Source organism: Sapajus apella, unplaced genomic scaffold (genome assembly GCF_009761245.1).
Source record: "Sapajus apella isolate SASKATOON/1434 unplaced genomic scaffold, GSC_monkey_1.0 scaffold1, whole genome shotgun sequence".
Classification (NCBI taxonomy): Eukaryota; Metazoa; Chordata; class Mammalia; order Primates; family Cebidae; genus Sapajus; species Sapajus apella.
The window spans coordinates 165,598-179,435 of NW_022436941.1; the positions used below are offsets into that span (position 1 = coordinate 165,598).

General features: G+C 40.3%; 1 protein-coding gene and 1 pseudogene across 4 annotated transcripts in view; one reads left to right on the forward strand and one right to left on the reverse strand.

Moving 5' to 3' along the window:
- The window catches only part of DIAPH1 (diaphanous related formin 1), a 109,077-nt gene that overhangs the window by 82,089 nt on the left and 13,150 nt on the right, over window positions 1–13,838 (reverse strand). The window lies entirely within an intron of this gene.
- Window positions 1,875–2,865, forward strand: LOC116553941 (annotated as a pseudogene).

The following is a 13,838-nucleotide window of genomic DNA, read 5'->3' on the forward strand; positions in this document are numbered from 1 at the left end:
TGAAACTCCGTCTCAAAAAAAAAAAAAAAAAAAAAAAGAATTTTCGATTCATAGCTAGTAGGAATGTAAAATAGTACAACCACTTTGGAAGAGTTTCAGTTTCTTATAAAACCAAACATACTCGACCGGGCGCAGTGGCTTACACCTATAATCCCTGCACTTTGGGAGGCCAAGGCGGGCGGATCACAAGGTCAAGAGATCGAGACCATCCTGGCCAATATGGTGAAACCCTGTCTCTAAAAAATAAAAATAAAAATAAAAAAACTTAAAAAAACTAAACATACTCTAACATAAGATCCAGCAATCACATTCCTTGGTATTTATTTTCCAAAGGAAGTGAAAATGTATGTCCACACAAAAAAACCTGCAGAGGAATGTTTATAGCAGCTTTATTCATAATTGCCAAAACTTGAAAGCAGCAAAAATGTCCTTTAGTAGGTGAACAGATAACTAAACTGTGGCACATTCAGACAACAAAATGTTATCTGTTGTCTTAGTGCTGACCGTAAGGGCATATTGCTAAATGAAAGAAGCTGACCTGAAAAGGCTACATATGGCCGGGCATAGTGGCTCACACCTGTAATCACAGCACTCTGAGAGGCTCAGGTGGGTGGATCACTTGAGACCAGGAGGTTGAAGCCAGACTGGCCAACATGGCGAAACTGGTCTCTACTAAAAAGACAAGAATTAGCTGGGCGAGGTGGCGGGTGCCTGTAATCCCAGCTCCTTGGGAGGCTGAGGCAGGAGAATTGCTTGAACCTGGGAGGCGGAGGTTGCAGTGAGCCAAGAACTCGCCACTGCACTCCAGTCTGGGCAACAGAGCAGGACCCCGTCTCAAAAAAAGAAAAAGGAGGCTGGGTGCAGTAGGTCACGCCTGTAATCCCAGCACTTTGGGAAGTCGAGGTGGGTGGACTGCCTGAGGTCAGGAGTTCGAGACTAGTCTGACCAACATAGTGAAACCCCGTCTCTACTAAAAATACAAACAATTAGCTGGGCATGTTTGCGGGTGCCTGTAATCCCAGCTACTCGGGAGGCTGAGGCAGGAGAATCACTTGAACCCAGGAGGTGGTTTCAGCGAGCCGAGATTGCGCCATCACACTCCAGCCTGGGCAACAAGAGTTAAACTCCGTCTCAAAAATAAATAAATAAATAAATAAAAAGGCTACATATTATATGTTCCCAACTATACGACATTCTAGAAAAGGCAAAACTGTGGAAAACGTAAAGAGAACAGTGGTTGCCAAGGGTTGGGGGAGGCAGGTAGGGTGGGCAGGGTATGAATAAATAGAGCACAGAGGGGTTTTAGGGCAGTGAAAAATACTCTGTATGATACTATCGTGATGGATACATGTCATTCTTGAATTGTACAACACTAAGATTGAACCCTAATATAAACTATGGATTTTGGGTGATGCTGACGTATTAATGCAGGCTCATCAATTGCAATAAATGTATTACTCCAGTGGGGGATACTGACAATGGGGGAGGCCATACAATATGGTTTGGCTCTGTGTCCCCACCCAAAACTCACCTTGAATTGTAATCCCCACATGTCAAGAGCAGGACGAGGTAGAGGCAAATAGGATCATGGGGGGAGTCTCCCTAACACTGTTCTTGTGATATCAAGCAAGTCTCATGAGATCTGACGGTTTTGCAGGCATCGGGCATTTCCCCTGCTTGTACTCACTCTGTCCTGACACCCTTTGAAGGCAAAGGAGAAGGTGCCTGCTTCTCCTTTGTCTTCTGCCATGATTGTAAGTATTCTGAGGCCTTCCCAGCAATGCAGAACTGTGAGTCAATTAAACCTCTTTCCTTTATAAATGACCCGTCTCAGTTATTTCTTCATAGCAGTGTGAGAACAAACAGGTAACACCATGCATGTGTGTGAGTGGGGGATATGGGAAATCTTTGTACCTTCATATCAGTTTTCCTGTGACCCTAAAACTGCTCTAAGGAAAAAAAAGGCTTAAAAAATTTTAGGGACTGGGTGCTGTGGCTCACATCTGTAATCCTGGCACTTTGGCAGGCTGAGGTGGGTGGATGGGTTGGGTCCAGGAGTTGGAGACCAGCCTGGGCAACATGACAACCCCCGCTACAAAAATATTTAAAAATTAGCCAGGGATGGTGGCACTTGCCTGTAGTCCTACATACTCAGGAGACTGAGGTGGGAGGATCAGCTGAGCCCCTGAGGCACAGGTTGCAGTGAGCTGAGATCACATCGCTATACTCTATCCTGGACAAAACAGCAAGACTGTCTCAAAATAAACAAACAAATAAATAAAAATTTAGCGCCTCAGCTTTCCAGCCGTGGCCCTAGACACTACAGCCGCTGAGATATTGATGCCTAAGAAGAACTGGATTGCCATTTATGAACTCCTTTTTAAGGAGAGAGTCATGGTGGCCAAGAAGGATGTCCACATGCCTAAGCACCCAGAGCTGGCAGACAAGAATGTGCTCAACCTTCCTGTCATGAAGGCTGTGCAGTCACTCAAGTCCTGAGGCTACGTGAAGAAACGGTTTGCCTGGAGACATTTCTACTGGTGCCTTCTACCAATGAGGGTATCCAGTATCTCCGTGATTATCTTCATTTGCCCCTGGAGATTATGCCTACCACCCTACGCTGTAGTCGTCCAGAGGCTGGCAGGCCTCAGCCTAAAGGTCTCAAGGGTGAGTAACCTGCAAGACTCACAAGAGGGAAAGCAGACAGAGACACTTACAGATGGAGTGCTGTGCCCCTGGTGCCGACAAGAAAGCTGAGGCTGGGGCTGGGTCAGCAGCCCAATTCCAGTTTAGAGGCAGATTTGATCATGGACGTGGTCAGTCACCTCAGTAAAACTGGAGAGGATTATTTTGCATTGAATAAACTTACAGTCAAAAAAAAAAAAAAAATTAGCATCTCAATTGAGATGTCTGTAAATGTAAAATAAACACTGGAGTTTATAACAATATAAAAAAGTAAAATATTTCATTAATAATATTTATATTTCATTCATACTGAAGTAATTTTAGATAGATTAAATGATGTTAAACTTAATTTCACATGTCTCTAAAACTAGAAAATCTAAACTTACAATGTGATTCACATTAGATTCCTATTGTGCAGTCCTACAGCAAAGCACCTAGCTTTCAAATCCTACCCCTGCATCTAAAGTTTCCAATCTGCTTTGTAATCCCTCATTCTTAAACATAAGTAGACAATCCAGGATTATCAGACAACTGAGGAAAGCTCCTAACATGAGAAAAAAGGGGGGTGGGGGACACAACTTGCCATATCAACAGTAAGCAACAAGAAGATGTTTTAAAAGTCATTAATATCCACAAGAAACATTCAGAGGAAAAAGAGCTATTAGAAGTTAAAAATATGAGAACAGAAATTAAAACTCAATAAAAGGACTGGAAGAATTATGGAAATTCCCCAAAAAGTACAACAAAAAGATAAGAAAATCAGAAGACCAGTTTGGGAGGTCCAATATCTAAATAATAGGAGAAAACATAAAATAGAGGGCAAGTTATCAAGGAAATAAAGAAAATTTCCCAGTATTGAAGGTAAGTCTCTAGTACAAAGGACAAAAATAGATTATTCAAAGGCATATCATGATGAAATTTCACAACACTATGATACAAAGAAAATCCTACAAAATTCCACAGAAAGGATGAAAACAGGTCAAATGCAAAGGACTCAGAGCAGTTCTGGATTTCTTAACAATAATATCAATAGCTGGGTGACAATGGAACAAGGCCTTTAAAAATCTGAAGAAAAATAATTTCCAATCTACAAATCTATACCCAACAAAAAGCTATCAATCAAATGTCAGCTTAGAATAGACATTTTCAGACATTTAAGCTTTAAAAAAAATCTGTTCCCATATAACTCAGGAAGCTACTGTAGGATATGCTCCACCAAAATGAGAACACAAACCAAGAAAGTGCAAGACTTGAAATACAGGAAATGAAACTTGACACACAAGGAAATTGAAGGAAATCCCCAGGATAAAGATTCCCAGGGTGACTGTATGTGCCAGCTACAGAGAACCACCAGTTAAAGCAATGAGACTTGAGCCAGACCCTTGAAGCCTGTCATCACCATCATCTGCTTTTATTCTGGCTTTTAAAACTGACAATACCTGGGTGAACCTGACCCAGATGGTTGGCCTGCCTGGACCGTATGTTAACAGTTTCTTTCCTTTTCTACTCTACGACTTGGACTGTCAAGGATACTCATTCCACCCCACAGAATTTTCCTGCTTTGACTTATTCAGGAGACGTGGACGTTGCATATGGTAAGCTCAGAAGCAGAAAATACAGAGCAGTGTACTCCCCCAACCTTATTCCTGTTCGATGTCTAGTACTTGGCCCTCACTGCAGCCTTACCAGATGCTCGACTGTGGTGAGCCCCGTTTCCCAGGCCTTACTCATGTCCTGGCCAAGTAATGTCCTTAGAATCTACGCACACTTGTAAACACTCAGAGAATCTGAAGCTGGGCTATGACTCTGAGATGGTATTCGGTTTTTCTCTGCCTAGAAGACTCCATCTAATAGTGGCAATGCTACCTTTTATACACACGTTAGATTTTTGTTACTTAAGTTTTATATTTTTCATTTATATGGAAATAATTATTAATGAAAACAAAATATTTTTTAAAGGGGTAGAAAAACATTTATTCTATAGGAATTTTTATGCAATATAATTAGATGAGTAGATAAATGTCTAAAGGTCATTAGCTGGTAAAGGAAAATAATTTCTTTTTTTTTTTTTTTTTTTTTTTTTTTGAGATGGAGTTTCGCTCTTGTTACCCAGGCTGGAGTGCAATGGCGCGATCTTGGCTCACCGCAACCTCCGCCTCCTGGGTTCAGGCAATTCTCCTGCCTCAGCCTCCTGAGTAGCTGGGATTACAGGCACATGCCACCATGCCCAGCTAATTTTTTGTGTTTTTAGTAGAGACGGGGTTTCACCATGTTGACCAGGATGGTCTCGATCTCTTGACCTCGTGATCCACCCGCCTCGGCCTCCCAAAGTGCTGGGATTACAGGCTTGAGCCACCGCGCCCGGCCAGGAAAATAATTTCATAGAATTACATTTATTAAAATGAGCTTCTCTTCTCCAAAAGATACTCAGTGCTGTCAAATCTTACTTAAATCAATACAAATTGCTCAAAGGTGCAGTACATCAAAAGTAACAGCATCAAATATAAACATATTTGGCTGGGTACTTCTCTGCACTAAGACTATCCATCAACATAAAAATAAAAAGCTGTCCCTTTACTCCCCTTCCAGAGAGTAATTCAAGTTCTGATTCAGTTACCACATCCTAATGTAATATGTGGTAAGATAAATCTTTTGGTTACCATCTACAGGAAGTAAGAAACTTCCTAGCTACTTTATAGTTTGTAATAAATTTTTTAAAAAATCAAAAGACCCTGAGGTATTTATTCCTAGCTAATTAATGACTTAAAGAGTTTGAAACACTCTGATTAATTATTGTCAACAAACATAAAGGAAATTTAAAACTTATTTGGCATATCTGGATTTGTTCTTGAGGTGGTGGTAGTTGTGTGTATTAATACTTCAGCTTTTTAAAAATAGGCCAATGGCAGTCTTCTGCACAGAGGCTCCCTCTGTTTGCTTAGTAACAGAATTGAACCTACTGTAAATTCAGGACACAAGAAAACTCATCCAAGAGACTGGTTCACCTCTACTTGATTCTCTGAATCTTTAACTTTTCACTTTAATCAGAAAAAGGGTCCAGAATACTCAGACAACTAAGCATGGTCTCTTGACATAGGATGCTTATGTAGCCAAGCAAAAGGTACTTTGGTAGTTCCTAGCAGCAGAGAGGTTAGCAGGGATCTAAAAAGAGAATATGACTAAACATTACTTTGAACACAGAGTACATTTTACATAACAAAAAGTGTTTCTAATTCCTACCTCTGTGCTTCACATGGACAGTTAATCATGGACAGTAATTGTAAGAACCATGTGGCTAGCACACAGGAAATATAAACCCACACTGTAAGCCTATGTCTCATTACTTTCTAAAGATTTTGTTAAGGCTAACTTGTAATAGACAACCACAATTATATTTGAGTTCTTGGCTAAATGGACTACCACCAGAACAGCACAGCTGAATGTCACTTGGTCCCTACACTCTAATGATTCTGGGAGGCCCAGGATCCCTGGGAACTGCAGGTTTTCTTATAATATGTATAATCACAACACAATTCACTAACCACCTCAGTATACACTCCACTCCTACTTCTCTCTTTTTTGACATCCACCCTTGCTACTGGGCTAATTTATTGTGAGGAACATGTTTAATGTGACAGGTGGAAGTCTAAGATGTCCTCCAAGATTACTAGCCTGATGAACACACCCTGTATAATCAACAAGACTATGAATATGATAGGATATTACTCCTGTGATTAGGTTACATTTTAGGCACAATTAACTTTTTTTTTTTTTGAGACGAGGTCTCACTATGCTGCCAGGTTGGTCTTTAACTCCTGAGCTCCAGCAATCTTCCTGGCTCAGCCTCCCAAGTAGTGGGGACTACAGCCATAAAGCACCATGCCTGGCTCAGGCACAACTGACTGTTAAGAAAGGGAAATTATCTAAGTGGGCCTGACCCAATCACAAGAACCCTTTAAATCTAGAGGTCAGAGACACAGGGATTCAGCACACCACTTCTGGCTTGAAGGTGGGGGGGCCAACAGGCAAGGATTGTAGGCAGCCTCTGGGTTCTGAGAACAGCCCCCCAGTGACAGCCAGCAAAGAAATAGGAACCTCAGCCCTACAACTTCAAGAAACTGAATTTGGCAAATAATCTGAATAACCTCAGAGGCAGATTTTCCCCCAGAGCCTCCAGGTGAGAACTCAGCCCAGCCTGACATTTTGATTTCAGCTTTGTAATATTCTGAGAACCCAGATACACTATACATGCCAAACTTCTGACCAGCAGAACTATGAGCTAATAAATGTGTTTTTTGATGTTGTTTTTGAGATGGAGTCTCGCTCTGTTGCCCAGGCTGGCATGCAGTGGCACAATCTCGGCTCACTGCAACCTCCGCCTCCTGGGTTCAAGCAATTCTCTGCCTCAGCCTCCTGAGTAGCTGGGATTACAGGCACCCACCACCATGCCCGGCTAATTTTTGTATTTTTAGTAGAGATGGGGTTTCACCATCTTGGCTAGGCTGGTCTTGAACTCCTGACCTCGTGATCCACTGGCCTCGGCTTCCCAAAGTGCTGGGATTACAGATGTGAGCCACTGTGCCTGGCCAGTGTTTTGTTTTAAGCTGTTAAGTTTGTGGTGATGTTATAAGCAATAGGAAACTAATATATTAAGCAAATTGCTAAACTCTGGAATTTATCTAGAACTTCGCTTGGCTCATGAGTCCTGATTTTTATTTCTGGCTTCCTAGAAAACTACAAGTATGATTTTGAGCAAACCAGTTTAATTTTTCATGCTTCAGTTCCCCCATTTATTAAACCCCTACACATACCTCTTAGGACCACCGAGGTCATAAATAAAATGGAGTGGTGAGAGATCATTCTGTAAAGACATATGTGCTACAAGACTTGTTGTAAAACACACGCCTGAAGATAGACTAGTTGATGCTTTACTCCAACAGTATGGCATAAGGAAAAATCTATTCCTTGTCTATAAATTATATACTTAGCCACAATTATTACACAAAAATAACTAAAGGACTCACGTTAAGTCAGGTTCTAAATATTTTATATTAGAACTTCCTTTTTTTTTTGAGACAAGGTATCACTCTGTCACCCAGGCTAAAGTGCAGCGGTATGATCTCAGCTCACTGCAACCTCCTCCTTTTCTGGGTTTAAGCAATCTGCTGCCTCAGCCTCCCCAGTAGCTGAGATTACAGGCCCACACCACTATACCTGGCTAATTTTTCTATTTTTTTTAGTAAAGATGAGGTTTCACCATGTTGGTCAGGCTGATCTTGAATTCCTGACCTCAAGCGATCCACCCACCTTGGCCTCCCAGAGTGTTGGGATGACAGGCATGAACCACCACACCTGAGCTATATTAGAACCTTCTTAACAAAACATTTGTCGTAACTGTTTCTGTGAACCAGACTAAATTGCATGAGGGCAAAATCATGTCTTATTCAAATGATGTGCCCCACATTTTAATAAATACATTTTAAAATTAGCATCACTTTAGGTTTGGAAGCATCATCCAAAACACAGTATATTTATTCTTTCATTACTTTATTCAAATTGAGAAAAGTAAGAAAAAGTTTCAAGTCAAGGTCTATGACAGTACACTCTGATCGTTACACATAGCTCAGTAGACCATCAGATCAAACCTTCAAGAGTAATGTCTTTCCCTACGAATAAGACCAGGAAACCTTGACTGGAGCCCACAGGACATATTTGTGAGTTGTCTTCGGGGAAAATATTCAATTTTGGGATAGCATGTCAACTAGGAGCGTCTTCTACCTCCTTTGAAAAGCAGTAAGCCCTCAATAATGACAAAGTTTACCTGTGGGTCAATGGGGAAATAAGTATCATTACAGCCAAAAATAATTTCCTTTCATATCCTAATCTACCTACCCAGAAAGAACAGGTAAGTTAAGGTAAGGTATATGTCACTTAGAATCATGCAGAGATCAGGGTCCAGCTCTGATTAATTTCTTTATTCTGTCACAGGACTGACATAGTTCCATAGGGTACTGAGGCAACAGAAGGTCATAGTATGGTCTTGAATTCAATTACCACTGAGTCCTGATCTAGCTTTGCCACAAAATTTATCACATTTCCACTAAAGGAATGTAAAGTCAGGGTGAGCTTTTAAAAATCTACCACAGTTTCAGTCTTCCAATCTCTAGGGCTGCATTGTCTCAGAGGACTTGTATGAAGAATAAATAATATAATAAATATAAAGTACTTTGTTTTGCAAAATACTTTGTAAAAGTTAAACAATATATGATGGAACTAATGGAACTGGCTAGCTTCCTTTCTTCAATTCCCACTCCTTACACAGAAGTCAATTAGAACTAGAGAAAAGGAAATAATGGACAACTTAAAATGCAGAGTACTTCCCTGTCATTTTCAAGGAATGGCCCAAAGACAACAGCAATTGAATCAATATTTCATCTAGCATTTACAGAGAAACAAACTAGATTCTGATATCACTACTATATTGGCGCCCACAGCCTACACAGGAGTTGCGTGGAGTTGGAATACCCACTTCAAAAAAGAAAATAAGGAAAGAAAAAGGGCACCTGAGAGGAAAGGAAGTCTAGAGGAAGGGCACAAAATGACCAGGAATTTAAAAATATGAACTATAAACCTAGAAAAGCTAAATGTGTTTAAGGGAAAGAAGGCTGAAGACTACCTAGCAGTCCCCAAAATGGAAATGATAGGCTCATGTTCTCCATGATCACTGAGGAAAAGTGCTGAAGGATTTGGTTCACACTGCCTCAGCAGCCCCACAGCTAAACTAAGCATTGGAGAGTTAAACTCATTAGTTTCACAATGTTTACATATATCAAAACATCATGTTGTATACCGTAAATATAAACAAAATATATATCAATTGTACCTCAATAAAGCAGATAAAACATAAAATAAATAAATAATAAAATTGTTAGAATTCATACAACAGCCAACAAAGGAAACACAGAAGACAGTCCAAGATCTCTTATTCCTAATTAAAAGAGTATCAATCTACCCCTGCCTTCCAAAATCAGCATCTTTTTCCTAACTCTACCCGGGAGCAAAGAAAGAGTCCAGGCAGTGGCCCATGTCAAGCACAAGTCAGAAATGCCACATAAAAAACATGAGTAACTGGGCCAGGCACAGTGGCTCACGCCTGTAATCTCAGCACTTTGAGAGGCAAGGCGGGCAGATTATGAGGTCAGCAGTTCAAGAACAGCCTGACCAACATGGTGAAACCCCGTCTCTACTAAAAATACCAAAATTAGCTGGGCGTGGTGGCGCGTGGCTGTAGTCCCAGCTGCTTGGGAGGCTGAGGCAGGAGAGTCACTTGAACCTGGAGGCGGAAGTTGCAGTGGACTGAGATCGTGCCACTGCACTCTAGCCTGGGCAACAAGAGTGAGACTCCATCTCAAAAAAAAAAAAAAAAAAAAAAAAATTTAGTAACTATAGTTCATTCTGTATTTCAATAATTTACTTATAAATTTAAAGCAACTAACTTAAAACTGTTGCTTTAGACGTACAACTGTCTAAAACTGTTGGTGAGTCTGCTTTCCAATAAACCTTATTTCCCAATTGTAATTAAAATGAGGGGAAAACTATATGAATAGTAGAACTGGATCCTCCAACAGGTCCAAAGTATCATTTCTCTAATAGGCCAAGAAGGCAAGTATCTTGGGGAAAAGGGAAAAGTAACTTTTTGCCCACAGCTCAGCTCAGCTCATCCTAAAGCGCTGCAACTGGTAGCCTGCATCCTAGACAGTTAACAGAGGGAAGGGGGAACGGCCACGCCAGTTTCACTATTCCAGCACAGCAGAGCAGATGGAAACCAGGCTGAGGATGCTGCATTCCTCCAGGACCATCCACACAAATTGCCAGCCCCTTGCACTACAAAGCATGCGTGGTTTGGGCAAACAAGCTGCCAAGAGAGAAAGTGCTCAGAGTCTGGAAGTCCTACTTTCCTATCAAGTACCACAAGGTGTAACAGGCACATCTGTATCCTTTGCTGTCCAGAAGGTGAAAGCCAGCATGAATATTCTGTCATTTGGTGAGAGAACAATAAGCAAATCTTCCTTCCTTTCAAACATTCTAAGACTCTGATAAAACTTTTGAATACATATATAGAAAACAAAACAATTTGTTAAGCTATTTTTCCAAAATTTCAACATATTTCTCAAGCTCCAAATACTGATACTTGCTCTTCCTTTCTTACTAGGCCTCTCCTTTTGCTGCCTGAGCTTAGAGAAGATTGCAATCACTCCTTTAAAAAAAAAAAAAGAGGGTGTTGTCCATTCATTTAGAAATAGTCAGTGACTCAGGAATGCTGTTTCCCAATCGCCGTAGCAACTGTCTTCTCCTCCCATGTTACGATGTGAGTAGCAGGACATCTACTCTTCCTCGCGGTGGGCATATGTGTGACACACCCAAGGCCTAGCAGACAGCAGGAAGTTTCTGCAACTGCTACCGCTTCTACATAGAGGCACAAAGTATGAGGATGCCCTGTTTTAAATACCATTCCCAAAGTCCTTTCATTTCTAAATAATCTCTTTTTTCTCTCCTCACACCACTACTGAATACCCAAAAATAATCCTAGTCCTACTGACAACCACTTAATTAATCCAAAAATTATACTACTACTCAAAAGACCAGACTTGATCTTATGAAACCATAGTAAATATTTTCTGGGCTGGTACACATCCAGAAAAAGATTTTTTTAAAAAATCTTAGAGAAGAGGGGAGAAGAGCATGAAGATGAAATCTTATTTCTTTATCACCAGAAATATAAGCAAGTGTTAAAATAAGGTTCCGATACTTCTAGCAATTGTACTTGTGTTAAACTATGTTCTAACACAAACACACACAGAATTTCAAGCCAAAGTACCTAGGATCCAAAGAAACTTCCATGTATCATGTATTGTTTTCTTTGGTTCTAACCATTTAAAAAAGTTAATTTCTGAAAAAGTAGGGGACTGTTTTACTCCTTTTATATACATTTGTATTTTCTTAGAAAAACATCACTTTTATAATAAACATACATTTTCATTTCAAATTAAGCTAGCAATTTTCAAAGATTAGAAAGCTGGAAAATTTTTATGACACTATTTTAAAAGCAAAAAACATCTGTAAACTATAAAGGCAATGTTGTAAAAATATTTGCACATAGCTAATGACTAAAATATACAAACTAAGTAAAACAAAAATGAAAAATGAAAATTTGGGGTTCTTACATATTGTTTCAAATATATATATATGTTTTCAAAAAAAAGCACACACAAAAAATCATTAGCACATCATCTAAAAGCAAAACATCATCATCCAATACCCATATGCAAAATGCCTATCAGTATTTACTCTTCTCCAGTGGTATTTTGCTTAAGGAAACACTCTGACAAGGCACAGTTACAAAGTTTAGGTATGACAATGCAATGTGAGAAAGAATACTGAAAAGAATATTAGTGGAGTCTAAAACCTAGGTCACCTAATTATATGACTTTGAGCAACTTAATACTGCTAGACCTCAGTGTCCTCCTCATTTTGACAGGCTGGGTCAGATTACTTCTAGGGTCTCTTCTGACTCCTTAAAGACTGTACCTAAGTACTACTGCTCTTTTTGAGGGCAGCCCAATGCCTGCTGCTTGCCTGATAATACATATCCTATAGTGGCTTCTCACCACTTCTTCTTGCGGTTTCAATCACAGGAAACAGACGTCACCCACAGACCTAGAAGTAAGTAACGAACAGCCCTGGCGGATGCAAAGAGCTGCCAACTAAGACCAACTCCCATTTTTTAAAAATACAAGAATCAAGAAAGAAATCACTAGAGACCTCTAAGCCTGACATACATCTTTCACAAAAACTAAGAAAACTAAAAATACCCCTGTAGGCCCCAAGCAAGATGAAATAATTTTAGAATAGTCCAAAACAATTTTGCTTCTATGGCCAAATGAAGAAACTGAAGGAATTCTTATAGCTCTGGGTGGGAGTACATGTGCTTAAGAAAAAAGTGGTGCACTCCTACTGCCACTAGTATTTTTTGTGGCTATCCAGACATATCTTGAAGACTTGAAAACTCATCCTTGTTCTCTTTATTTATTTAATATTTAATGTAACCCTTTCTATAGCCATTAAAGTTCATATCAATAGATTCAACTGATATGGGAACTTAGTAATTATTCATTTTAAATGTATGTTAACAATCTCTGAGAGCACTGAGTCAAATCCTGCTTCCATTTTTATTTATTTTTTGAGACGGAGTCTCGCTCTGTCGCCCAGGCTAGAGTGCAATGGCGCAATCTCAGCTCACTGCAACCTCTGCCTCCCAGGTTTGAGCCATTCTCCTGCCTCAGCCTCCCGGGTAGCTGGGACTATAGGCACACATCACCACACCTGGCTAATTTTTATATTTTTAGTAGAGACAGGGTTTCACCACGTTGGCCAGGCTGGTCTCGAACTCCTGACCTCAGGTGATCGGCCCACTTCAGCCTCCCAAAGTGCTTGCTTTCATTTTTAATAATAAAAGTTGATAGCCTTATACTACGTAAAGTAATGTAGAGGTTTTTTAAATCCTAGAGACATGTTCTTTCATTAAACACAAGTCAAAACTATTAGACATAAATAATAATCTCTTCTTGATGTAGAGTTCTTCTGGTCAGGTATAGTTATATTAGTGATTCTCTCTGCCCCATAGTTACTTTGGTGAGAGAGAATTAATGTTTTCAAAACTGTCAACCTCCTATATTAAGTCACAGGAACAGAGAGTCTTGAAAATAAGATTCCCAAGGCTATTTAAAAGAAAAAAAAAAAAAAGGAAGCAAATCTTAAGATGAGAAAAAAGAAAAAAAAGATTTCCAAGGTTAACATTAAAACTAAAATATGAGGCCGGGCGTGGTGGCTCAAGCCTGTAATCCCAGCACTTTGGGAGGCCGAGGCGGGTGGATCACGAGGTCAAGAGATCGAGACCATCCTGGTCAACATGGTGAAACCCCGTCTCTACTAAAACTACAAAAAATTAGCTGGGCATGGTGGCGCGTGCCTGTAATCCCAGCTACTCAGGAGGCTGAGGCAGGAGAATTGCCTGAACCCAGGAGGCGGAGGTTGCGGTGAGCCGAGATCGTGCCATTGCACTCCAGCCTGGGTAACAAGAGCGAAACTCCGTC